General features: G+C 37.0%; 1 protein-coding gene and 2 pseudogenes across 1 annotated transcript in view; 1 reads left to right on the top strand and 2 right to left on the bottom strand.

Moving 5' to 3' along the window:
• Positions 1-26,373, bottom strand: part of NRDC (nardilysin convertase) — a 110,377-nt gene that overhangs the window by 81,065 nt on the left and 2,939 nt on the right.
• On the bottom strand, positions 15,222-15,885 carry LOC110122003 (ubiquitin-like protein FUBI pseudogene; annotated as a pseudogene).
• LOC110122010 (V-type proton ATPase subunit e 1 pseudogene) lies at positions 16,509-16,752 on the top strand (annotated as a pseudogene).

Here is a 26,373-nt window from a genome sequence, read left to right as displayed (position 1 = left end):
CTGGAGTGCAAAGTCAAGTGGGACTTAGGAAGCATCACTACAAACAAAGTTTGTGGAGGTGATAGAATTCCAGTTGAGCTATTTCAAATCCTAAAAGATGATGCTGTTAAAGAGCTGAACTCAATATGCCAGCAAATTTGGAAAACTCAGCAGTGGCCACAGGACTGAAAAGGGTCAGTTTTCATTCCAATCCCAAAGAAAGGCAATGCCAAAGAATGTTCAAACTACCACACAATTGCACGCATTTCACATGCTAGCAAGGTAATGCTCAAAATCCTTCAAGTTAGGTTTCAACAGTACGTGATCCAAGAACTTCCAGATGTACAAGCTGGATTTAGAAAGGGCACAGGAACCAGAGATCAAACTGCCAACATCCACTGGATCATAGAAAAAGCAAGGGAATTCCAGGAAAATATCTGCTTCACTGTCTACGCTAAAGCTGTTGAATGGGTGGATCACAACAAACTGGAAAATTCTTAAAAAGATGGAAATATCAGACCACTTTACCTGTCTCTTAAGAAATCTGGATGCAGGACAAAAAGCAATAGTTAGAACCTTACATGGGAACAACATACTAGTTCAAAACTGGAAAAGGAGTACAACAAGGCTGTATATTATCATTTTGTTTACTTAACTTATAAGCAGAGTATACCGTGTAAAATGCAAGGTTGGATGACTCACAAGCTAGAATTAAGATGGCTGGGAGAAATATCAACAACCTCAGATATGCAGATGACACCACTCTCACAGCAGAAAGCAAAGAGGAACTACAGAGCCTTTGGATGAGGGTGAAAGAGAAGAGTGAAAAAGCTGGCTTAAAGCTCAACATTCAAAAAACAAAGGTCATGGCATCCAGTCTCATCACTTCACAGCAAATAGATGTGTGAAAAGTGGAAACAGTGACAGATTTTATTTTCTTGGACTCCAAAATCACTGTGGATGGTGACTGCAACTACGAAATTAAAGGACACTTGCTCCTTGGAAGAAAAGCAATGACAAGCTTAGTGTGTTAGAAAGCAGAGACATCACTTTGCTGGAAAAGGTCTGCATAGTCAAAACGATGATTTTTCCAGTAGTCATATGCCAATACAAGAGGTGGACCACAAAGAAGGCTGAGTGCCAAAAAATTGATGCTTTCAAATTGTGGTGTTGGAGAAGACTCTTAAGAGTCCCTTGGACTGCAAGATCAAATCAGTCCATCCTAAAGGCAATCAACCCTGAATATTCACTGGAAGGACTGATGCTGAAGTTGAAGCTCAATACTTTGGCCACCTGATGCAAAGAGCTGACTCAATGGAAAAGATTCTAATGCTGGAAAATATCCAGTGTAAGAGAAGGGAGTGACAGTGAATGAGGTGGTCAGATGGCATCATCAACACAATGGACATGAATTGGAGCAAACTCAGGGAGATAGTGAAGGACAGGAAAGCCTGGTGTGCTGCAGTTCACAGGGTCAAAAAGTCGGACAGGACTTAGTGACTGAACAACAATCCCTATCCTGTTTTAACTTTTTTTCATACCATTTATCATCCCTTTTTTCTGGTTTTGGTTTTGTTTTGTTTTTTAATTTTCTGTCTGCACCTTTAGAAAGTTAGGTCTGAGGACAGGCTTTTCTTTTTCTTCATAGCTATATTTCCAGCACCTAAGACACTGCCTGGCATTTAGGAAACATTTGCTGAATGAGCAGAAGAATGCCAATGCCTAAAGGGGGCCTGATACATAACAGGTATTTAATATGCTAAGTGAAACAAAATATCAGTAGTTCTGTAAAATAAATAAAACTGTGTACACACATACACATAAAATGTACACAAATATACATTAAATGTACGTTAAGTGAAGCTAGTGAAAGTCGATCAGTCATGTCCAACTCTTTGCAACCCCAGGGACTACACAGTCCATGGAATTCTCCAGGCCAGAATACCAGAGTGGGTAGCCTTTCCCTTCTCCAGGGGATCTTCCCAACCCAGAGATCGAACCCAGGTCTCCCATACTGTGGGAAGATTCTTTACCAGCTGAGCCACAAGGGAAGCTCAAGAATACTACAGTGAGTAACCTTCCCCTTCTCCAGGGGATCTTCCCAACCCAAGAATCAAACCAGGGTCACCTGCATTGCAGGCATGGATTCTTTACCAACTGAGCTATGAAAGTGAAAGTGAAATAGCTCAGTCATGTCCAACTCTGCGATCCCATGGACTGTAGGCTTCTCCGTCCATGGGATTTTTCCAGGCAAGAGTACTGGAGTGGGTTGCCATTGCCTTCTCCAGGGGATCTTCCCAATTCAGGGATTGAACCCGGGTCTCCCACATTGTAGGCAGACGCTTTTACCATCTGAGCCACCAGGGAAGTTGGGAAGCCCTAAATGTACATAAAGGAGTAGCTAAAGAACTAAAAGGACACAAACCAATAATAACATATATGTATATATATATATATATATATATATATATGGAGAGAGAATAAAATTAGAACAAGATACAAGAACTTTCATGCTTTACACTATAATTTTTACATATTTTTCAATCTTTTGTAATAATATACACTTATTGTTTGTATAATAAAAAATAATTTAATGAAAATCCAAAACCCACTCCTTAGCAAATTAAATACACACACAAACACATACAACCCTTAGCTTGAATTAACTTCTAAGGGTTAAACTCGAGAGAGAATTAACTTCTATAAATCAAACAGCAAATCCATTTAAAGGCAGTCATGGACAAAATGCTCTTCATCATCACTTCTAGTCAACACTGTATTAGAAGTCCTAGCAAACGAAAACAAATCCACAATATAAATAAACAAGAAAGAACTATAAGGCCAAAATATTGAAAGCTAAAACAACTCACTACAAAAGTAGCTACAGATTAGCTACAGAATGCAACAGAATTTTTAAAAAATGAGTGTAGTACTAAATGTTCAGCAAAGCATCCAAAATCAAGAACCATAAAAAAAAAAAAATCACGAATTTCCTATAAACCAAAGCTAACCAATTAAAATGAGATTTAAGTAAAAGGTTCTATTCACAAAAGCAAAAGAAACTATAAATACATACTAATAACCACTCACATTTTATGTATTAACTTATATGTCTTAATCCATTTAATCTTCATAATAACCCTAATGAGCTATTATTCGCAATTTATGGATGAGGAAACTAAAGCACACAAAAAAGGATTTTTATTTGCCTAAGTTTAGCAGGGACTGAGCCCAAGTAGCATGGCACCAGAAGCTAATCTGTTCCTCATCCAACAATAGTAAAACTAGAAAACTTTACATGAGAAGATAACAGATATGACTAGTCATACTATGCAGCTGGAATGGGAACACCCAGTATTACAAAGATATAAATTCTTCCCCCAAATTAACCTATAAATTCAAGACAATTCCAATTTTAAAATCCCAGTAAGTGTGTGTGTGTGTGTGTGTGTGTGTAACTAGCTGTCGAGACTGTGCTATGCTCTGTCGTGTCTGACTCTTTTGCTGTCCCATGTGCTGTAGCCCCCCACAGGCTCTTCTGTCCATGGAGTTTTCCAGACAAGAATACAGAAACAGGTTCCCACTTCCTACTCCAGGGCATCTTCCCAACCCAGGGATTGAACCTGCATCTCTTGTACCTCCCTGCACTGCACTACCTGGGTAACTTGGCATACTGATTCTAAAATTCATATGGACCAAAAAAAATATGTCAAGAACTTTTTCAAAAGGAAAAACATGATGGGAACTGCCTTACTAATTATAAAATATAATCTTTTAAAGCAATTAATATTAAAGAGTATACTAGTACAAGAATACCGACAGATCAATTTAAGAAAACAGGTTCTAGAAACAGAGCACTGTCTATAATATCGTTTTAACACTGTTTATTATGCAATAAATGATCTTGAAGCAATAGGTAATTCTTTAGGGAGATAAAATAGCCATTTCTACCTTACACCTAACACATATAAATTCAATAGCTTACAGAGCTAAAAGAAAAAAAAGTCTTAAAAGTAATTAGAGAAAATATTGTTATAATATTAGGATGAAGAAAATTTATGCTAAATAAGATACAAAATTATTATATTGGGGGAGATTTCACTATATTCTAACTTAAAATTCTTCTGAAACAAAACATCATTAACTAAATCTAACAGAAAACTGTATACTGAGAGAAGAGAATAACAATATACAAAAGAAGTGTCAGTCCCTCAAGTCGTGTCAGACATGCTTTGCGACCCCATGCACTTGTAGCCCGTCAGGCTCCTATGTCCATGGGATTTCCCAGGCAAGAATACTGGAGTGAGTTGCCATTCCCTTCTCCAGGGGATCTTTCCAACCCATGTCTCCTGCATTGCAGGCAGATTCTTTACCATCTGAGCCACCAGGGAAGCCTGTAACAAGATACGAGAGTTCCTTCAAATCAATAAGAGCATGAAACAAAAACAAATAAAAATAAGTTTAAATATATATACAAACAGGGTATTCTCACACACTTGCTTATGAATCTCAGTGGGTACAGTATTTTTGTAGTATATGGCAAACCTACTTTCTTAACAATGAGAACTCTGCAAACCTTTTACCCCAGTGATTACATTTCTAGATGTCTCACAGAAATATTCATACACGTGCACAAAGATATGTAACAATGTTCACTGCAGCAACATTTGTGATAGAGAAAATCTGGAAATCATCCAAATTTCCACACAGAGAAAAACATGCAAATAAATTATCTCCTGGCCATACCACAGTATACTATATAACTTTCAAGACCTCATTTTCATATACAGAGATAAAATAATTAGCCACTCAGGTTCCAGTCTTAAATTGCTATTTCTAGACCTAGATAGTGCTAAGTCATTACAGGTCAAAAAAGGGTACTTGGGAAGATAACCATGTAATTATATAACTTGTCATTACCTCCCAACTAAACCATGTAGTCTCTATTTATGTGTGTATGTGACTGTGTATAAATTTTTGGAGGGGTAAGGCTCTTCTAAGATGTCTAAGAAAACCTCTCTCCCTTTAGCTTATTCAACCTGTCTACATCAATTTGGTTTCACCCTCTCATGGTTCCTGTACTGACTATAAAGACTGAAGTAGGGACTTCCCTAGCAGTTCAGTGGTTAAGACTTGGTGCTTTCACTGTCATCTCAGGTTAGATTTCTGGTTGGGGAACTAAGATCCCCCCAAATCATATGGTATGACCAAAAAAAGAAAAAGAAATTAAAAGACTGAAGTAGGTTTCTTCAAACCAAGCCCAAGAACCAAGAAGGTGGTATTATTTTCTTATAATAAAGTAGCCACTCATTCATTTTTATTTGTTCCTTTATAAAATGAACCAAACTTTTGTGAATCTACTTTCATTAAAACTACCACAGCTAAGAGTTCATTTATTTAAATCCAAAAATACATAAGAAATACTTGATGCCACAAAGTCAGGGAAGGGTACTATCTGTCTAGACCTGGAATTAACAATTGAAGGCTAGAGTCTTAGTCATTAATTACTCTATACTTTAAACTCTATACATCTTTGCAGTTTAAAGCTGCAGACCTGGTTTAAGAAGTCCATAAAAATATTAATTGTTATGCCCACCCAAACCATTAAAAATTAAATCTGTGTAGCTTTGCCTGTAAGTCCAGGGCAGTTGCAACTCTAAAGTTGATATAGCCTGTCTTGAGTCAGCTAAAGCCTTCTTACCCAAGCTGATTTAGTTTAAAGCTAACCATATAACTGTTTTAAAAAAAAAGAAAAAGAAACAAAAACTTACTGCATGGTACAATATAGTTCTTACAAACACCCAAGCTCAAAAAAATCCACATGGTTCTATACTTGTTAAAACATAATAGCAAGCCAACCCATTTAGGGACTACTAGAAGGCCTTTTTGTTCCCCAACGGCAGTCCATCCCTATTTCTCAAGTTTCCTCAGATATGGATCAGTTGTTAGGTTATTAGGTGTAAGTAACCACTTTAATAATGGTCCCATAGTGACCTGGTCAATATTCCCAACAAGAGTTGGAGACTATTTCTTCCCACTTCTTGAATCTGGGCTAACTCCGTAAGCAAAGTGAAGTCGCTCAGTCGTGTCCGACTCTTTACGACCCCATGGACTGTAGCCTGCCAGGCTCCTCTGTCCATGGGATTTTCCAGGCAAGAATACTGGAGTGGGCTGCCATTTCCTTCTCCAGAGGATCTTCCCAATCTGGGTCTCCTGCATTGTAGGCAGACACTTTTACTGTCTGAGCCAACTCTGCCTTTAATTTGTGGTGAAGTCCTAGAGTCTAGGCCTCAAGATGTCCTGCAGCTTCTCCCTTCACTCTTTGGGGACTTAACTGCCATGTCAAGAAGTTTAAACTAGACTATGCATGAGGACAGATTAAGTGCAGAGAGAAGGCCCACCTTCTAGCTATTCCCACCAAGGCCCTGGACATGTGATTAAAGCCATTTTAGATCCTCTAGCTCCAATCGACCTACATAATGAATATAGCCACACAGGTAAGCCCCGATAACAGGAACAAAAAATTGCCCAGCCATCTGAGAGAACTGCAAGAACATAATAAATCATTGTTGCTGTCAGCCACTTAGATTTTGAGGTGGATTATTAAAAGGCAATGCTAATATGCTTGCTGGCTTGCTTGCTCAGTCGTATCTGACTCTACAACCCTATGGACTGTAGCCCACCAGGCTCCTTTGCCCATGGGATTTTCCAGGCAAGACTACTAGAGTAGACTACCATTTCCTCCTTCAGGATATCTTCCTGACCCAGGGATCAAACCCACGTTTCCTGCACCTCCTGCATTGCAGGCAGATTTTTTTTACCACTGAGCAATCGAGGAAGCCCGCTAAGACACTAGGAGGTCTCAAATAACTGAGCAAGTCCACTTCTAGATATATATACATATACCCAAATGAGTTTAGAGCAGGGACTAGAACAGAATTTGTAAACCCATGTTCAAAGCAGCATCATTAATAGCTATAAAGAAGAAACAACTCAAATGTCTATCAACAGATGAACAAATAAGTTATGATATATACAAAGGAATATTATTCAGTCTTAAAAAGGAAGGCAATTCTAATACATACCACAACATGGATGAATTTTGAAGATATGCTAAATGAAATAAAGCAGATACAAAAGGACAAGCATCATATAATTCAACTTACATGAGGTACCCAGAGTAAATTCACAAATAGATAATAGAATGGTAGCTGTCAGGGGCTTGGAGGAGGAGAAGGAAATGGGGAGTTATTATTTCACAGTTTAGGATGAAAAAAGTTCTGGAGATGGACAGTAGTGATGGTTGTACAATGTGAATATACTGAATGCCACTGAACAGTACACTTAAAATTGATTAAGGTAAATTCTGTTATGTACAGCTTGCCACAATTTAAAAAAAAACACCTCTCCGATTTCCCCGGTGGTACAGTGGATAAGAATCTGCCTGCCAATGCAGGGGACAAAGGTTCAATCCCTGGTCCAGACAGATTTCACATACCACAGGGCAACTAAGCCCTTGCACCGCTACTACTGAAGCCTGCATGTCCAAGTCTGTGCTCCTCAATGAGAGAAACCACCACCACAAGAAGCCCAAGCAACGCAATTGGAGAGTCGCCACCACTCTCCACAACTAGAGAAGGCCTGTGTACAGCAACAAAGACCCAGTGCAACCAAAAATTAATTAATTTAAAAAAATTTTAAAAAGCACCTCTCTTTCCCACTTGATTTCAGAATCAGATGAGAAAAAAATAAAGAAAGAAAAGAAAAAAGAGAGCAAAATGTCAGCTTTATCTCTGACATAAAGTTTGGTTGGAAATCATGGCTCAAGAGTGGTTTGGAAACGGCTTGCTAACACTCTCTTAATTGAAGTTATCCACTAGAACTATTTCCCCCAAAATGGAGAGCATGTCCCACACTCAGTTTACTGCACTAGCCAAGAATATGGCAAAATACTGACTGTCTGCAGGCTAGAATGAAGTAAGAAATGAAAAGGTTAGACTGACCATGCTAGTCATTCTACTGCACTCACTAATCTACTGTACTCACTAATTTCCCCCTGTGAAAGAGAAGAAGAGGTAGAGAAAGAAGCTAAGAGTGTTACCATAGTCAAGTTCCTCTACACTGAACCAGTGTTCCCATATTATACAGTAGTTTCAAAAGAAAGAAAACAAAGGGGAAAAATTACAGAAAAAAATTCAATAAAAATTTCCTAGGACTGAAAAACGTACATTCTAAACTGATTAAAGAATGAAGATACAAGAAAACAACTGAACTGATGGATTTATTGATGAATTTGACTTAGAAGAGTTTTAAAACTTAAGAGGCGTTTAAAAGCTCTGACAAAGAATTAGGGTATAACTCACGTTAGATCACAAAGCACTGAACAAAATAATAATCAGGCATCTAGGATATGATGCATAAGCAACAACAAAAATAAACTAATTATCAAAACTTAAAACTTCTGTGCTTCAAAGGATACCATCAAGAGAAGACTGTTGCTGCAAATCATTTATCTAAGAAGACCTATATCTAGAATATACGAAGAACTATTACTACTCAAAAATATTAAAGATGGACAAAGGATTTAGACAGATACTTGTCCAAAGAAGATACACATACTATACGATAAGAAGATGCTATGTTGCTTCAGTTGAGTCCAACTCTTTGTGACCCCATGGACTGTAGCCTGCCAGGCTCTTCTGTCCATGTGATTCTCCAGGCAAGAATACTGGAGTGGGTTGCCATGCCCTTCTCCAGGGGATCTTTCCAACCCAGGGATCGAACCCAAGTCTCCCGTGTCTCCTGCATTGGCAGTTGGGTTCCTTACCACTAGTGCCACCTGGGAAGCCCCCAAGATAAGAATACGACAAATGACTAATAAGTACATGACAAGATATTTAAAATCATCAGCCATCGAGGAAATGCAAATGACAATGAGATACCACTTATACCCTCTAGGGTGGCTATAATCAAAAAGAGAGTAGCAAAAAAAAAAAAAGAGAGAGTAGCAAATGTTGGTGAGGATATAGAGAAATTGGAAATCACACACACTGCTGGAAGAAAGGTAAAATGGTATAGTCACTTTGGAAAGCAGTCTGAAAGATCCTCAAATGGTTAAATGCTTTCCATGTGATCCAGCAGTTCTATTCCTATTTATTATATATTCTAAATAAATGAAAACAAATGAAAAAATTAAACATAAATGTTCATAGCAGCATTATTCAAAACAGTCAAAAAGTATACATCAATTGCTGAGTGGACAGACAAAATATATCCCATACAATGGATTGTGTGTTAATTGCTCAGTTATGCCTGACTCTTTGTGACCCCATGGACTGTAGCCCACCAGACTACTCTGTCCGTGGAATTCTCCAGGCAAGAATACTGGAGTAGGTTGCCATTTCCTTCTTCAGGGGATCTTCCCTGACCCAGAGATTGAACCCGGGTCTCCTGCATTGCAGGCAGATTCTTTACCATCTGAGCCACCAGGGAAGCCCATACCATGAATGAGTCAGTAATAAAAGAAAGAAAAGTAATGCTGCACCCAACAATATGGGTGAACTTAAAAACATTATGCTAAGTAAAAGCAGTCAATCACAAAAGATGACATATTAAATGATTCCACTTATATGAAATGTCCAGTATACACAGAGACACAGAGAGTAGAGAGACTTCCAGAAAGTAGATCTAGAGAGACAGTGGATTAGAGACAGAAAATAGATTTGTCTTTGTCTAGGGCATGTGTGGGATGGGGCACTGGGAAGGCTGACAGTAAGGGGTGTGGGATTTCTTTCTTTTTTTTTTTTAAATTCATTTATTTGGCTGTGTTGGGTCTTAGGTGTGGCATGTGGGATCTAGTTCCCCGACCAGGGATCAATCCTAGGTCCCCTGTATTGGGAGCATGGAGTTTTAGCCACTGGATCACTAGGGAAGTCCCTGGGGTTACTTTTTGTGGTATTGAAAATGTTCTAAAATTGTGATAATGAATGCACAACTCTGTAAATATACTAAAAGCTAGGGAGCTGCACACTAAATGGGTGAATTGGATGGTATGTGAATTATATCTCCATAAAACTGTATTTAAAAATAAGGCAATTTTTATGTAATTAGCCTCCAACTAATAAAAATAAATGGGAAAAAAAACAAGGCAATTTTTAATGCTACAGAAAACAAAGTTCTTTGAGAAGGAAAATGTAATCATAATAGACTATATGTTTCAGTATGAACAATATATTGAGTTATAAATAACTGAATACTGGTTGATAAAAAAAATTGGGATGTATTTTAGAATAGATAGAGGAAGTAGAGTATTACAATCTAAGATTCATTTTCAAAAAAGGCCTATTAATGAAAAATGCCCTCAAACTAAGCGGTTTTTACTTTTTGAAGGAAATAGCAACCCACTCTAGTATTCTTGCCTAGAGATTCAATGGACAGAGGAGCCTGGCAGGCTACGTCCATGAGGCTGCAAAGAGCTGGACAAGACTGAGTAACTAACACTTTACTTTTTTAAGTGGTTGGAAAAACCCAACAAAAGATTAGTATTTCATGATACATGAAATTATCTAAAATTCAAATTTCAGTGTCCATAAATAAAGTTTTACTGGAACACAGCCACACTCATTCATTTACTTGTCTATGACTGATTTTTGAGCCACAATGGTAGAATGGGGTAGTTGTGAGAGAACACATGTAGCATTTTCACTGCTTTGCACTGCTGCTCGACACTCAAAGTGTCAGCAATGTATTTATAACTCAACAACATTACAGTATAACTGTACTATAACTTTTTCTTCACAACAGCAGCATGTATCTATCACATCCAAATAAGGAAACGAGAATGCGGAATTCAAACGTCACACTTTTAATGTAGATTTTGCTATTAAATTCTTTTTTTTTTTTTAATTTGGGAGAACGTTTTAATTTCTGGATTTGATGTAAATAAAAATTCAGAATTCAAACTAATCTTGAAGTACTTCCTGTGTGTCCCCAGAATATTTTTTTAATAAGTAGATTGAATTGTTATCTATATTCATACTCATAAGGAATTTTTTTCTGAATTACTTAGATGGCTTGCAATCTGCTAATGATAAAAAATCTTACAGGATATTGGTCAAATAAGGTTGAGTACAAATTTTAAAAAGAAGAAATACAGATTTATGGTTCATGGTTTATCTTTCTGTGTAGTTTCACAAGGAGAAGCCAGTCATCCATTTAACATTGTTCAGCAAAGTTTTGATGGCTTCTTTTTTATTCCAAGAAAGGTTAAATTCTTTGAAAAAGAGTTTGATGTTTCCAAGAACTAATGTTCCAGTCTTGTAATTTTATCGAAATAAACTTAAGAAGGACAGTTTCTAGTTGAGTTTCCCCCGCTCCTTTGGCATTATTTTTAAAGCACACGATACAACCACTTCCAGAAGTCCTATGACCAGTTGAAATTTATCCTTCGGTATCATTTTATTTTATTTTTTTATTAGTTGGAGGCTAATTACTTTACAATATTGTAGTGGTTTTTGTCATACATTGACATGAATCAGCCATGGATATACATGTAATCCCCATCCTGATGGATTTTGCTATTAAATTCTTATCTTCAATATAGCCATTTGCTCTTAGAGACTTCACAATCATTAATTCTGTTAATTTCTGTGACAAATAGTTGATTTTTTCTTTTTGACTGCTCTGTGCACTTTGCAAGATCTTAGTTCCCCGACCAGGAACTAAACCAGGTCTTAGGCACCAAGTCCTAACCACTGGACAATCAGGTAATTCCCAGAAGCCGAATATTTTTAATTTCCCTTACTCCAGAAGAAGCAGTTTGATGGCTTAGCAATAGGAACATTTTATTGCAATGTTTTGAGCTCAGAGTAAAAAAAAGCTTTTCTGAAGAAAAACCTTCAACCACTATTAAATACCAGATGGCTTTGGAAGTTAGTTTTTGCTGCAGTCTTCATAATGTTTTTTAATGATTTCAACCATAAATTATCAAATGTGCTTATATGCAAAACTTATGTTTCAAAAACAGTTTCAAAAACAGTTACCTTAATTACAAGCAGTGGCAAGCCGCTTTATACATTTACTGTGCTGTCAAAAGAAAAAGACCTATCTCCTTTCCTATACAAATTGGCCACAGATATGTTTTCTAAGCAAACTACGCTGCCAGCAGTGTTTTTCACACATTGGTGCAAGCACAAAGGAAATTTCCTTATTTCAAAGTATTTTTAACTGTGCAACTGAGGAGCTTCCATCTACTTTTCAATCAGAAGTGATTAATCTACATTGTAATGACATTCTAAACAGCAAATGTCAGAGAAGAACCTAACAGAATTCTATAAATGCCTTCCAAGCAATGAATATTATCAAATAAAATCAAACACTCATAGACTAATACCAGTATCTGGCAGTGTAAAAACATATTTTCAAAGATGAAATATATAAAAAATACACTAGAAGGAATCAACAGCAGAATAACTGAGACAGAAGAAAGGATAAGTGAGCTGGCAGGCAGAGTGGTGGAAATAACTGCGATGAAGCAGTGTAAAGAAAAAAGAACGAAAAGAAGTAAAGACAGCCTCAGAGTCTTCTGGGACAACATTAAAAGCACCATCATTCAGGCAGAGCTAGCAGTAAAGAATCCACCTGCTAACGCAGGAGATGAAAGAGACACAGGTTCAATCCCTGGGTCAGGAAGATCCACTGGAATAAGAACTGAACACACACACAAAAGAAGAGAAAGCATCTGAGAAAATATCTGAAGAGATTATAGTCGAAAACTTCCCTAACAAGGGAAAAGAAATAAGACACCCAAGTCCAGGAAGTGCAGAGTCCCATTCAGAATAAATCCAAGAAGAAACATAAAGACACACACAATAACCAAACTAACAAAAATACCAGGAAAAAAAAATTATAAGCATCAGTGAAAAAGCAACAAATAACATATAAAAGAATCACCATAAGGTTATCAGTCTATTTTTCAGCAGAAACTCTACAGACCAGAAGCGAGTGGCAAGATAAAGGGACAAAAGGGGAAAACATACAACAAAGATTACTCTACTCAGCAAGGATCTCATTCAGATTCCATGGAGAAACCAAAAGCTTTAAAGCTAGGATTTAGAAAAGGCAAAGGAACTAGAGATCAAATTGCCAAAATCCACTGGATCATCAATAAAGCAAGAGAGTTCCAGAAAAACATCTACTACTTCTTTACTGACTATGCCAAAGCCTGTCACTGTGTGGATCACAACAAACTGTGGAAAATTCTTAAAGAGATGGGAATACCAGACCACCTTACCTGCCTCCTGAGAAATCTGTAAAAAGGTCAAGAAGCAACAGTTAGAACCAGACATAGAACAGCAGACTGGTTCCAAATTGGGAAAGGAATACATCAAGGCTGTCTATTGTCACCCTGATTATTTAACTTACATGCAGAGTACATCAGTGAAATGCCAGGCTGGATGAAGCACAAGCTAAGATCAAGACTGCTGGGAGAAGTATCAATAACCTCAGATATGCAGATGACACCACCCTTATGGCAGAAAGCAAAGAAGAATTAAAGAGCCTCTTAATGAAAGAGGAGAGTGAAAAAGTTGGCTTAAAACTCAACATTCAAAGAACTAAGATCATGGCATCTGGTCCCAATACTTCATGGCAATAGATGGGGAAACAATGGAAACAGTGAGAGACTTTATTTTCTTGGGCTGCAGATGGTGACTGCAGCCATGAAACTAAGATGCTTGCTCCCTGGATGAAAAGTTATGACCAACCTAGACAGCATATTAAAAAGCAGAGACATTACTTTGCCAACAAAGGTCCGTCTAGTCAAAGCTACGGTTTTTCCAGTAGTCATGTATGGATGTGAGAGTTGGACTATAAAGAAAGCTGAGCACCAAAGAATTGATGCTTTTGAACTGTGGTGTTGGAGAAGACTCGAGAGTCCCTTGAACTGCAAGGAGATCAAACCAGTCCATCCTAAAGGAAAGCAGTCCTGAATATTCATTGGAAGGACTGATGTTGAAGCTTAAACTCCAATACTTTGGCCACCTGATATGAAGAACTGACTCACTGGAAAAGACCCTGGTGCTGGGAAAAACTGAGGCAGGAGGAGAAGAGGACGACAGAGGATGAGATGGTTGGATGGCATCACTGACTCAATGGACATGAATTTGGGTAAACTCCGGGAGTTGGTGATGGACAGGGAAACCTGGCATGCTGCAGTCCAGAGGGTAGCAAAGATTTGGATGCAACTGAGTGACTGAACTAAACTGAAAAGCTAGGAGAATTCAGCAACACCAAACCAGCTTTACAACAAATGCTAAAGGAATTTCTCTAGGTGGAAGACACAAAAGAAAAAGACCTACAAAACAAACCCAAAGCAATTAAGAAAATGGTACAAGGAACATATATAACAATAGTCACCTTAAATGTAAATGGATTAAATGCTCCAACCAAAAGACAGACTGGCTGAATGAATACAAAAATAAGACCACATATATGCTATCTACAGGACACCCACTTCAGACCTAGGAAAACATACAGACTGAAAGTTAGGGGATGGAAAGTTATTTCATGCAAACAAAAACCAAAAGAAAGCTGGAGTAGCAATACTAATATCAGACAAAATAGACTTTAAAGACTTAAAAAGGAAGGATACTACATAATGATCAAGGGATCAATCCAAGAAGATGATAAACAATTGTAAATATTTATGCATCCAACATAGAAGCACCTCAATACATAAGGCAAATGCCAACAGTCACAAAAGGGGAAATCAACAGTAACACTGGGGAATTTAACATTCCACTTACACCAATGCACAGATCATCCAGACGAAAATTAATAAGGAAACACAGGCCTTAAATGACACATTAGACCAGATAGACTGAATTGACATTTATAGACATTCCACCAGAATGCAGCAGAATATACTTTCTTCTCAAGTACACACAGAACATTCTCCAAGATAGATCACATCTTGGGTCACAAACCAAGCCTCAGTAAATTTAAGAAAACTGAAATCGCATCAAACATCTTTTCATACCACAGTGTTTATGAGATTAGAAACCAATTACAGGAAATAAACTGTTAAAAAAAAAAACAGACACATGGAGGCTAAACAATATGCTACCAAATAACCATGAGATCATGGAAGAAATAAAAAAGGAAATAAAAAATTACCTCAAAACAAATGACAACAAATTTACAACCCAAAACCTATGGGATTTCAGCAAAAGCAATTCTTTTTTTTTTTTTTTTTTTTTTGATTGGTCTAAGTGGCTTTGTTAGAGAAAACCAAGTTTACAGAGGACTTAAGAGTTGGCATTAGGGCCCTTCTTCTTGCCAAAGGTGGGTACAACATTGACAAAGAGCCAGTTGTACTACATACACCTCTTGGGCTGGCCTGTCTTCTTTTTCTCTTGTTTGGCCACCTTGAAAGTCTGACCTCTTACTTTCTCAACACAGGCCAGGGAACCATGGACTTTACCTCCAAGCATGCGGTCAGCTACTTCTAGAATGCTCAGAGCTTCTACCCCACACTGGCCAAGGGTAGCCTCATCCTCTAAGGGCATCCCTGCCATGAGCAGGACTTGATCTTCTGGAGCAATGCCCTCCAACGAAGCTACAGAAGCCTTGATCTGGGCAAGTGTCTCCTGACCAGTTACCTCAAGAGTGTGTAGCTCCCGGGCACGGACAAAAAGCTGCATGTTGGTGACTAGACTGCAGACACCACTGCCACTACCACAAAGATGGCATTAAGAAAGGGCAAAAGCACTTCCTAACAGTGAATTTTATAGCAAAATAATCTTAACTCAAGGAATAAGAAAAATCTCAAATAAACAATCTAATCTTACACGTAAAATAACTAGAGAAAAAAATATAAACAAAACCCCAAGTTAGAAGAAAAGATATCATAATGATAAAAGCAGAAATAAATGAAATAGAAATTAAAAAAAATAGCAAAGAGCAATGAAACTAAAAGCTGGTTCTCTGAGATGACAAACAATATTGATAAACCTTCAACCAGACTCATTAAGAAAAAAAGGGAGAGGACTCAAATCAATAAAATAAGAAATGAAAAAGGAGAAGATACAACAGACACCACAGAAATACAAAGGATCATAGAAAGCTGTTACAAGGAACTACATGCCAATAAAATGGACAACCTGGAAGAAGTGGACAAATTCTTAGAAAGGTAAAACCTTCCAAGACTGAACCATGAAAAAAACAGAAAATATGAACAGACCAAGCACTAGTAATCAAATTGAAACTGTGATTAAAAATCTTCCAATAAACAAAAGTCCAGAACCAGAAGGCTTCACAGGTGAATTTTAACAAACATTTAGTGAAAATCTAACACCTCAAACTCTTCCAAAAAACTGCAGAGGGAGAAACACTCTCAAGCTCGTTTCATGAGGCCACAATCACCCTGACACCAAAACCAGAGAAAGATACCACACAAAAGAAGAAAATACAGGCCAAGATGGCTACATAGCAAGGTGGCTGGGCAGAGGTTTGCACCTCCCACAGTAACCATGGTGTATACCAGCCTCACCATGCCTCTCATCACGATAAGCATGTTCTGGGGCATTGTCGGCTTCCTGGTGCCCTGGTTCATCTTTAAAGGTCCCAAATGGGGAGTCATCATCACTGTTAGTGATCTGTTCAGTTTGCTGCTATCTCTTTTGGTTGATTGCAATTCTGGCCCAATCCAGCTCTCTCTTTAGACCACAGTTGAAAAATGAAACCACCTGGTACCTCAAGTATCACTGGCCTTGAGAAAGAAGACCTCCTTGCTGGTACTCAGTCACTGATATCAAGGAGAGAACTCCTCTAGATGCAAAATCAACTCCATACCCAGACCACCTCCCTTGACTTGCCCACTGTGGCCATCAGTTGCCTTAAATGTTCACCCACATTTGAATATCTTATTCTACAACGCAGTATTTTTTTCTATTACCTTTTTTACATTTTGATAAATGATGTGCCTATTTAATCTAAACTGCGCTGCCTCTGTAAAATGTGTGTGTACTCTTCTGAGATGAAAAATGTTGATCTTCTGAGAAATAAAAATGTTATTACTCTCTTCTCGGAACAGATGGATTTGAAGACAGCGCCTGCCTGCTCACAAAATGGGAATCAGCGAAGTGTTTAAGAACTGTTACATGACAATAAGTCTCCCATGGGGCAGTCAGTAGGAGAACACGTTCAAGGGAAAAATCTGTCCCACAGAATTGAACCAAAGTGTATTATACCAAAATATTTTGGGGATGAATTTCTTATTTCTGCCATCTTTTGGAATAAACTATTTTTCTGCTTTCTATAGGGAAAAAAAAAAGATGGTTCGATAGCATCATCAACTCAACAGACATGAATCTGAGCAAACTCCAGGAGGTACTGGAGGACAGAGGGGCCTGGTACGCTATAGTCCATGGGGTCACAAAGAGTCACACATGACTTAGTGACTGAACAACATCATCATCACTGATAAACACAAAAATTCGCAACAAGATACTAGCAAACAGAATCCAACAACATATTAAAAGGATCATACATCACGATCAAGTGGGATTACCCCAGGTTTGCAAGGATTCTTCAATATATGCAAACCAACCAATGTGATACATCATATTAACAAACTGACATGATACTACACATGAAGTGAAGTAAAGTGAAAGTCGCTCAGTCATATTCAACTCTGCAACCCCATGGACTATATAGTCCATGGAATTCTCCAGGCCAGAATACTGGAGTGGGTAGCTGTTCTCTTCTCCAGGGCATCTTCTCAACCCAGGGATAGAACCCAGGTCTCCCGCATTGCAGGATTCTTTACCAGCTGAGCCACAAGGGAAGCCCAAGAATACTGGGATGGGTAGTATATCCCTTCTCCAACAGATCTTCCCAACTCAGGAATCGAACCAGGATCTTCTCCTGCATTGCAGGCAGATTCTTTACCAACTGAGCTACCAGGGAAGCCCCAATACTACACACAGAAAATCCTAAAGATGCCACCAGAAAACTACTAGAGCTAATCAATGAATCTGGTAAAGTTGCAGGATACAAAATTAACACACAAAAACCTCTTACATTCCTATATACTCACAACAGAAGATCAGAAAGAAAAATTAAGGAAACAATCCCATTTACCACTGCATCAAAAAGAATAAAATACCTAGGAATAAACCTACCAAAGACACAAAAGACCTGTACTCAGAAAACTATATGACCCTCCTGTGCCCAGTGCAAGAGCACCAATAAAATCTCACCTGAACTTCTGGTCTGTCAATTTCTATTGATGGGGAAAGGCCAAGAACCCTGGTCAGTTTATGGCACCCAATATAGGGAAGTACCCTTCTGGGGCAAGTATCTGGGCACACCCAAACCACAGAATGCAGCTTTCCCATAGGTGACAAGTGCCCACCTTAACCTCTTGTTTCAGTGTCACCACATGTGGACTTCCATGCTGCACCAGGGGTTAAGAACTCATCTGGCAATGCATGGTACCCAAGTTCAATTCCTGGCAAGGAAACTAAGATTTGATATGTCACGCCACAACTAAGCCCATGCACTGCAACTACTGAGCCCAAGCACCACAGAGAGTCCACAACCACAGAGAGTCCGCAATGGATGATCTCACACAATGCAATGAAGATCCTGTGCCACTAAAAAATATTTTTAAAAAAGAAAGAAAGAAAACTATATGCTATTGATGAAAGAAATCAAAGACAAGTCAGAGAGAGACAAATATCGTATACTAATGCATAGATACAGAATCTAGTAAAATGGTACTTCAGAATTTATCTGCAGGGCACAATGAAGAAACAAAGAAAATAGACTTACGGACATGGGAAGAAGGGAGGACAGGATGAGATGTAGGGAGACAGTAATATGGAAACTTACATTACCATACGTAAAATAAATAGGAATTTACTGTATGTCTCAGGAAACTAAAACAGGGGCTCGGTATCAACCTAGAGGGGTGGAATGGGGTAGGAGATGGGAGAGAGGTTTAAAAGGGAGGGGATTTATGTATTTGATTCAGGTTGAGGTTTGACAGAAAACAAAATTCTGTAAAGCAAATATCCTTCAATTAAAAAATAAATAAATTATTTAAAACTGCATAAAAATAAATAAATTTTAAAAATCATTTTATCTGTGAAATATGGATTTTACTTTAAAGAATCATTAAATACAGAAAAAAAATGTCCAAACTCTAAAAAAGAAAGAAAAGAAATCAAAGACAACATAAACGGAAAGACAGACCATGTTCTTGAATTGGAAGAATAAAGCTGTGAAAATGACTACACTACTCGAAGAAATCTACAGATTTAATGCAATCTCTATAAATTACCAATGGCATTTTTCACAGAACTACAACAAAAAATTTTATAATTTGTATGGAAACCCAAAAGACCCCAAATAGCCAAAGCAATCTTGAGAAAGAAAAATGAAGCTACAGGAATCAACCTTCTTGATTTCAAAGTAAAGTAGAAGTCACTCAGTCGTGTCCAACTCTTTGTGATCCCAGGCTCCTCTGTCCATGGGATTCTCCAATCAAGAATACTAGAGTGGGTCACCATTCCCTTCTCCAGGGGATCATTCGGACCCAGGAACTGAACACAAGACTCCTGCATTGCAGGCAGATTCTTTACCATCTGGGCCACCAGGGAAGTCCTGATTTCAAACTACACTACAAAGCCATAGTAATCAAGACAGTATGATACTTGCACAAAAACAAAACTATAAACCAATGATACAGGACAGAAAACCCAGAGATAAACCTATGCACCTAATCTATGACAAAAGAGGCAAGAATATACAATGGAGAAAAGACAATCTCTTCAACAAGTGGTGCTGGGAAAACAGAACACTTCCTAACACCATACAAAAAAACCGCAAAAACTTCAAAATGGATGAAAGACCAAAATGTAAGCCCAGACACTATAAACTCTTAGAGAAAAACATAGGCAGAACACTCTGACACAAATTACAGCAGAATCTTTTTCAATCCACCTCCTAGAGTAATGAAAATAAAAACAAAAATAAACAAATGGGACCTAGTTAAGCTTAAAAGCTTTTGATAAACAAGACAAAAAGACAATCCTCAGAATGGGAGAAAATATTTGCAATTGAGGCAACTGACAAAGGATTAATCTCTAAAATATACAAAGAGCTCATGCAGGTCAATACCGAAATAATAATAATACAATCAAAAAACAGGCAGAAGACCTAATAGTTTTTTCCAAAGACATACAGGTGGCAAACAAACACATGAAAAGATGCTAAACATAACTAATTATTAGGGAAATGCAAATCAAAACTACAACGGGGGATCACCTCACACTGGTCAGAATGGCCATCATCAAAAAATCTACAAACAATAACTGCTGAAGAGGGTGTGGAGAAAAGGGAATCCTCTTACACTGTTGGTGGGAATGTAAATTGATATAACCACTATGGAGAATAGCATGGAGGGTCCTTAGAAAAACTAAAACATGATCGTTCTGTGATCCAACAATTGTTGTATAATCCAACAATCCCACTCCTGGGCATATACCTGGAAAAAACTGTAATTAAAAAAGATACATGCACCCCAATGTTTACTGCAGCCCTATTTATAATAGCCAGGACGTGGAAGCAACCAAACTGTCCACCAACAGAGGAACGGATAAAGAAGATGTGTGTCTATGTATATATATATGTTACATACAATGGAATATTCCTCAGCCATAAAAAAGAACAAAACTGTGCCATTTGCAGAGACATGGATAGACCCAGAGACTTCTATACAGAGTGGAACAAGTCAGAAAAAGAAAAACAAACATTGTATATTAACACATATATGTGGAATCTAGAAAGACGGACTGTGTGTACTTAATCACTCAGCTGTGTCTGACTCTTTGTGACCTCCCTATGAACTGTAGTCTGCCAGGCTCCCCTGTCCACAATTTTCCAGGCAAGAACACAGGAGTGGGTTGCCATTTCCTACTCCAGGGGATCTTCCTGACCCAGGGATCCAACCTGCATCCCTTGTGTCTCCTGCACTGGCAGGTGGGTCTTTTACCACTAGCACCACCTGGGAATAGATAAGCTTATTTGCAAAGCAGAAATAGAGACACAGACACAGAATATAAACGTATGGATACCTAGGGGTGAAGGGGGGATGGAGTGGGAAGGACTGGGAGATTGGGATTGACATATATACACCATGTATAAAATAGATCACTAAGGAGAACCGATCATAGAGAACAGGAAGCTCTACTCAATGCTGTATGGTGACCTAAATGGGAAGGAAATCCAAAAAAGAGGGAATATATGTATAGATGATTCACAACATTGTAAAGCAACTGTGTGTGCATGTTGTCGCTCAGTGGTGTCCAATTTTTTGCGACCCCATGGACTATAAGCCCACCAGCCTCTGCTGTCCATGGGACTTCCCAGGCAAGAATACTGGAGTGGGTTATCACTTCCTACTCCAAGGGATCTTCCTGGAGGAACATGTCTCCTGAGTCTCTAGCAATGGCAGAAGGATTCTTTACTACTTCACCACCTGAGAAGCCATTACACTCAAATAAAAAAGAATTCTAATGGTATCAGGAACTGATAATAATATATAGAAGCAGGAACTCTGGAATAAATGTAAAATAGTACAACCAATTCGAAGACTACTTTGGCAATATCTATATTAAAGTTAAAAATTAGTCATTTCACTTATAGGTACATAAATAAACTCTCAAATGTGTACACAAGAAGTTACACACAAAAATGTTCACTGAAGCACTGGAAATAAATGTGTAACAATCAGAGAAAAGATAAAATTGTGACATAATCAGAAAACAAAATACAACAGAAAATTAGGAATAATCTATATGATCAGAGGTAGGAAAACAAATACACTACAAAATATTCACACAAGAGAGTAAACATAATTTAACACAAATAACTAGTATTACACTCATCAGTATGAACAAATCTCAAAAGCAGTGTTAAATCAAAAAAAAAAAAAAAACTGAGACATCCAATGTGACATAATCTCTAGTTACGTATCTTAAAACGTGTGAAAACAATACCATATACTGCTTATAGATAAATGTATATTTAATAAAAACTATAAAAATATACTTAGGAATGGTATATGTACCAAATTCAGATAATGGTTAACATTGGAAAAAGAGGGTAGGGAATACAATAAAAGGGGGCAGTATCCAAAGAGCTTCAAGGATATCTATTCAGTTTTATCCCTTAAAAAAGAATTTTTTATCTGAAATGAAAACAGGAAATAAAATTATTTTTAAAAAGGAAGACTGAAAAACATATCCTTATATAACAATCATGCCAGAGAAGAAAAGGATAAAGGGGTCAGAGATGGAAGCAAGGCTATGAGAAATGTACCATTCTAGGCACTGGAGACACAGTAATGAACAAAACAAAGTCCTTGCTCTCAAGAACAAGTAAATATATAGTATAACAAATGGCACTAAAAATAAGTGCTATGAAGAAAAATAAAACTATATGAAAATGCATGGGGGGAACCTAAGTAAAATTGTTAAATACAGGGTGCTATTTAAAGCCATAAGACAGGGAGCAAAGGCAGACAGTTAAGGCACTCCAAAATTTAGAGGTCAAGGAGATAAGGAGAAATCTTGCAAATGAGGCAGAGAGAGAACTAAGAACAGTGTTGACCTGGAAGCCAACTGAAAAAAAAAAGCATCTCAAGAAGGAAAGAATGATCAACTCTGCCATAAGATACTGAAAGGTCAAATAAGAAAAGAATTTGATAACTAACCAATTGTAAAAGTTACTGGTGATCTTGAAAATAGCTATTTTCAATAGCAAAATGGCAAAAGCCCAGTCTAAGTTTAAGAAATAAACAATGGGAGTAGATGAACTGCAAATTTTGAATACAGATAACTTTTAACAAGCTCTGCTATCTAGGAAATAGAGAAATTTGAGTAGCTGGAAGGGCACAGATCCAAGGGGATCTGAGTAAGCAAACATTTTTCCCAAAGACAGGAACAATTACAGCATATTTGTATGCTCATGGGAATGATGAAGTAAAAGGGGAAAACTGATGATGCAGGGTGAAAGGGGAACAACTAGTAGAATAATTGGCGGTTGGGATCAATAAAGAGGGGATGGGATCTAGTGCACAAGCAGAGAAATGGGTCTTACCTGTATAGACAGTTGATTTATTAACAAGAGAAGAGAAGGCACACAAAGACTCAAATAAAGTCCCTATCTACAAAAATTTCAGCATAATAGAGGGGAAAGACAAAGTAGTACTTACAAAAATACAAAATACCTTGAAAAAACTGCTACAGGGGCACACAAGAGTGTAAATAACTCACATGTAGGAAGGGAAGACTGAATGGAGAGTTAAAAGGTTCACAGAGGAGGTAATGTTTGACCAAAGAGTTTAGCATGTGCCAAGAAAAGTAGCACAAAACCATATTAACAGATGGTAAAGCTGGAAAGTTAAGAACCAAAAAATGGAGGCACTTAGACCTTATCTGCCATGGTAAGAACTTTGCTTAGAAGGAACCAAATGAGAGAACACAATTCATTTATAGTCTAGTTAGTGCTCAGTACTTGCTCAGTAGTATATTTTCATAAAATAGTATTTAGCACAGGGTTACTATAAAGATTAAATGAGATATTATATAAATTTTTTAGTACCTAGTAAGAATCCAACAAATACCAGTTATTATTAGGAGAACAAAGATCATCGGTGGTGGTGGTTAATAAAAATATAAAACTTCTGTAAACACATCTCTAGAATACCAGGTGAACTTTTCAAACTACAATCAACTTCCAACGATTCTGCAAAGTTTAATTCTGGTCCAACCATATAACTAAGCCCATCATCCCTGTCACAAAAAAAAAAAGAGAGAAATACACACACACTAGAAAGGGATTATAATCTACTCAGTTTCCTTTGAGTGTGACTGACTTCATTCTCAGAACCAGTATGAATATAAGACCTATGTCAGAGTGGAAGTCCCAGAACAAAACATCAAAGAATATCCTAGAAAAAAAGTCAGATCACCAAAAGTTATCCTACATATCTATCAAATCCATTATGATTGAGTCTACACTCAAAGGATTCAGTTGAGAATAAACAGATGTCTAAGTGAAAGAAAATCTGACAATCTAGACTATAAAATGCTACGATTAAATTATGATACATCTATACCCTGGACGTCTAACTAGACAAAATATATTGAAAAGCACAACAAGAAAATGTTCACACAATTGTTCAATATGGTATTATACCATTTTAAAACTATAAATTAAAACTGGATAGCAAAAAAGAAATAAGGTTATAAAAAACATTGCCAGTGGTTAGTGCTGGATGGAATAATTGTAGGGAATTAAAAATTTTTCTTATCTAAATTTCCTGCAAGAAACAAATCATACTTTGTCTATTGATCAATCTTTTTTAATTACTAAAAAGTAAACAACTCAAATCTCCACTTTTCTCTAGAAATAAGCTTGCTTAATATCATTTCTAATCATTTCTGTGCATATCTAAACACAGAAAATTATATTTTAAGCAAATATATAATGGGAAGTATTGTTTTCTGGGGTATTTTTCTTTATAAAAATGGAATTGTACAATATATTTTGGTTTGCAACTGGCTTTTTTCATTCAATAGTAAATCATGGGACATTTCCCCATATTGATATATAAAACCATTTATCCTTACAGCTATATACCATTTTCACTGTAGAATGGTATAATAACAATTTTTAGCCAAAGAATGGACAATAAAGTTATTGCCAATTTTTTGCTATTACAGTGCTATAAATATCATTTAATAATTGTGAACATATTAAAATAATGGCTAACATCTGAATGTTTATTATATGCCAACTGCCACAAGCTTTTATATGAATTAAACATACTACAATATCACTATTCATATTATTATTATTATTTGTATAACACATTTTTTTTTCTGTAACCTGCCTATTCATGCTTGTTTCCTCTGAAAATTGAGTTCTTTTTTTAAAAATTGGCCAGGATACAAATCTGATCTAAAAAGTATCTAGCAGAATATTCCCAGGAGTTCCATGAAAATGTCTGGCATATGAGCATTTATACATTCCACAAATACTATCTGAGAAGCTGAGTGAGCAAAACAGACTTGAACTCTGGATTCTAAGTTTTTAGCCTAGCAAACACTGGGTTAATAAGAGGAAAGCAAAAACGAGTGACCAGGGGAACACATCAATTAGAGAAACACTACACCAGTCAATACACAATTATAATTACCTCTTAAAACAGTCTTGCCTCATCCTGTGGATCTTAGCTACTACTGATACTTTCAGCTTAATCTTAAAATACTGCTTTACTTACACAATTTTCATGCTGAAGAACTCATTAACTTCTCTCTTTAGTACTTCTCAAGTATACCTAACTCATTCTCTACACTATTTCAAACCTTTGCCACTAAAGGCTTTCCTAATGTTTCCCACTCACTACTTCCCCTACAACTTCTTAGAGGACCACTTAGGTAGACTGCAGTACCTACTTCACAAGAAAAAAAAAAAAGTCCCTAATCCTTCCAGAAGAGAAGGAAATCAACACTTATCAAGCATTTATACAGATCACTGAAAAAAAAAAGCAGGAGAGATGTCCTGGAGGTATGATTAACATTTCAAAAAAGCTTAAAACAAATTACACAGAGAAGTACAATTCCACAGGCTATTACTTAATAAATGCAGAATGGCAAACAATTATTTCAAGGTGTTATTTTTAACAAAAAATATTCTAATCAAGTCCACCTCTGGTACTTAATCAAACATTCAAAAGATAGATATAAATTATATTATAAATTATAATACGTATTATAAATTATAATAATAATCGTATTATAAATTATAATACGATGGATGTGAACTGTAATGGATCATGTATAAAGTCCCAGTGAAATACACTGAGAGGTAGGATTAATTCCACCTGGAAAGGCTTCACAGAGATAACATTTGAGCAGGTTCTGGAAGAATAATTCAGCTCTTTGGTTGTACATACCTCCTGTCTACTTCTGGTTACAAAATTCAGAGAATTAACTTTGGGATGGGTAAATCTTTAAAAAGCATCTAGCATCTAGGTTTTCCATCTTTATTTTAAAGTAACAAAATCTTTCCTTTAAAAGTCTAACTGAAAACTTTAGTATATAGAACAGATAAACGTGGACCTGCTCTTTTGAAAGAGGAGGAAGTTATTGGAAAACACTGCTAGTCTTAATCAACCCCCTTCACTTTAAAATAAGAAAACTGAGACACTAAGAAGGACAATGATTTGGCAAAAGACCACAAAAAAGTAATAAAAAAACAAAAGACCACAAAAATGCAGAACAGCAACAACTACTCAAAGAATACCTTTTAAGCGTTATC

The sequence above is a fragment of the Odocoileus virginianus genome, chromosome 5 (assembly GCF_023699985.2).
Source record: "Odocoileus virginianus isolate 20LAN1187 ecotype Illinois chromosome 5, Ovbor_1.2, whole genome shotgun sequence".
NCBI lineage: Eukaryota > Metazoa > Chordata > Mammalia > Artiodactyla > Cervidae > Odocoileus > Odocoileus virginianus.
This window is presented reverse-complemented; position numbering and strand designations above follow the sequence as displayed.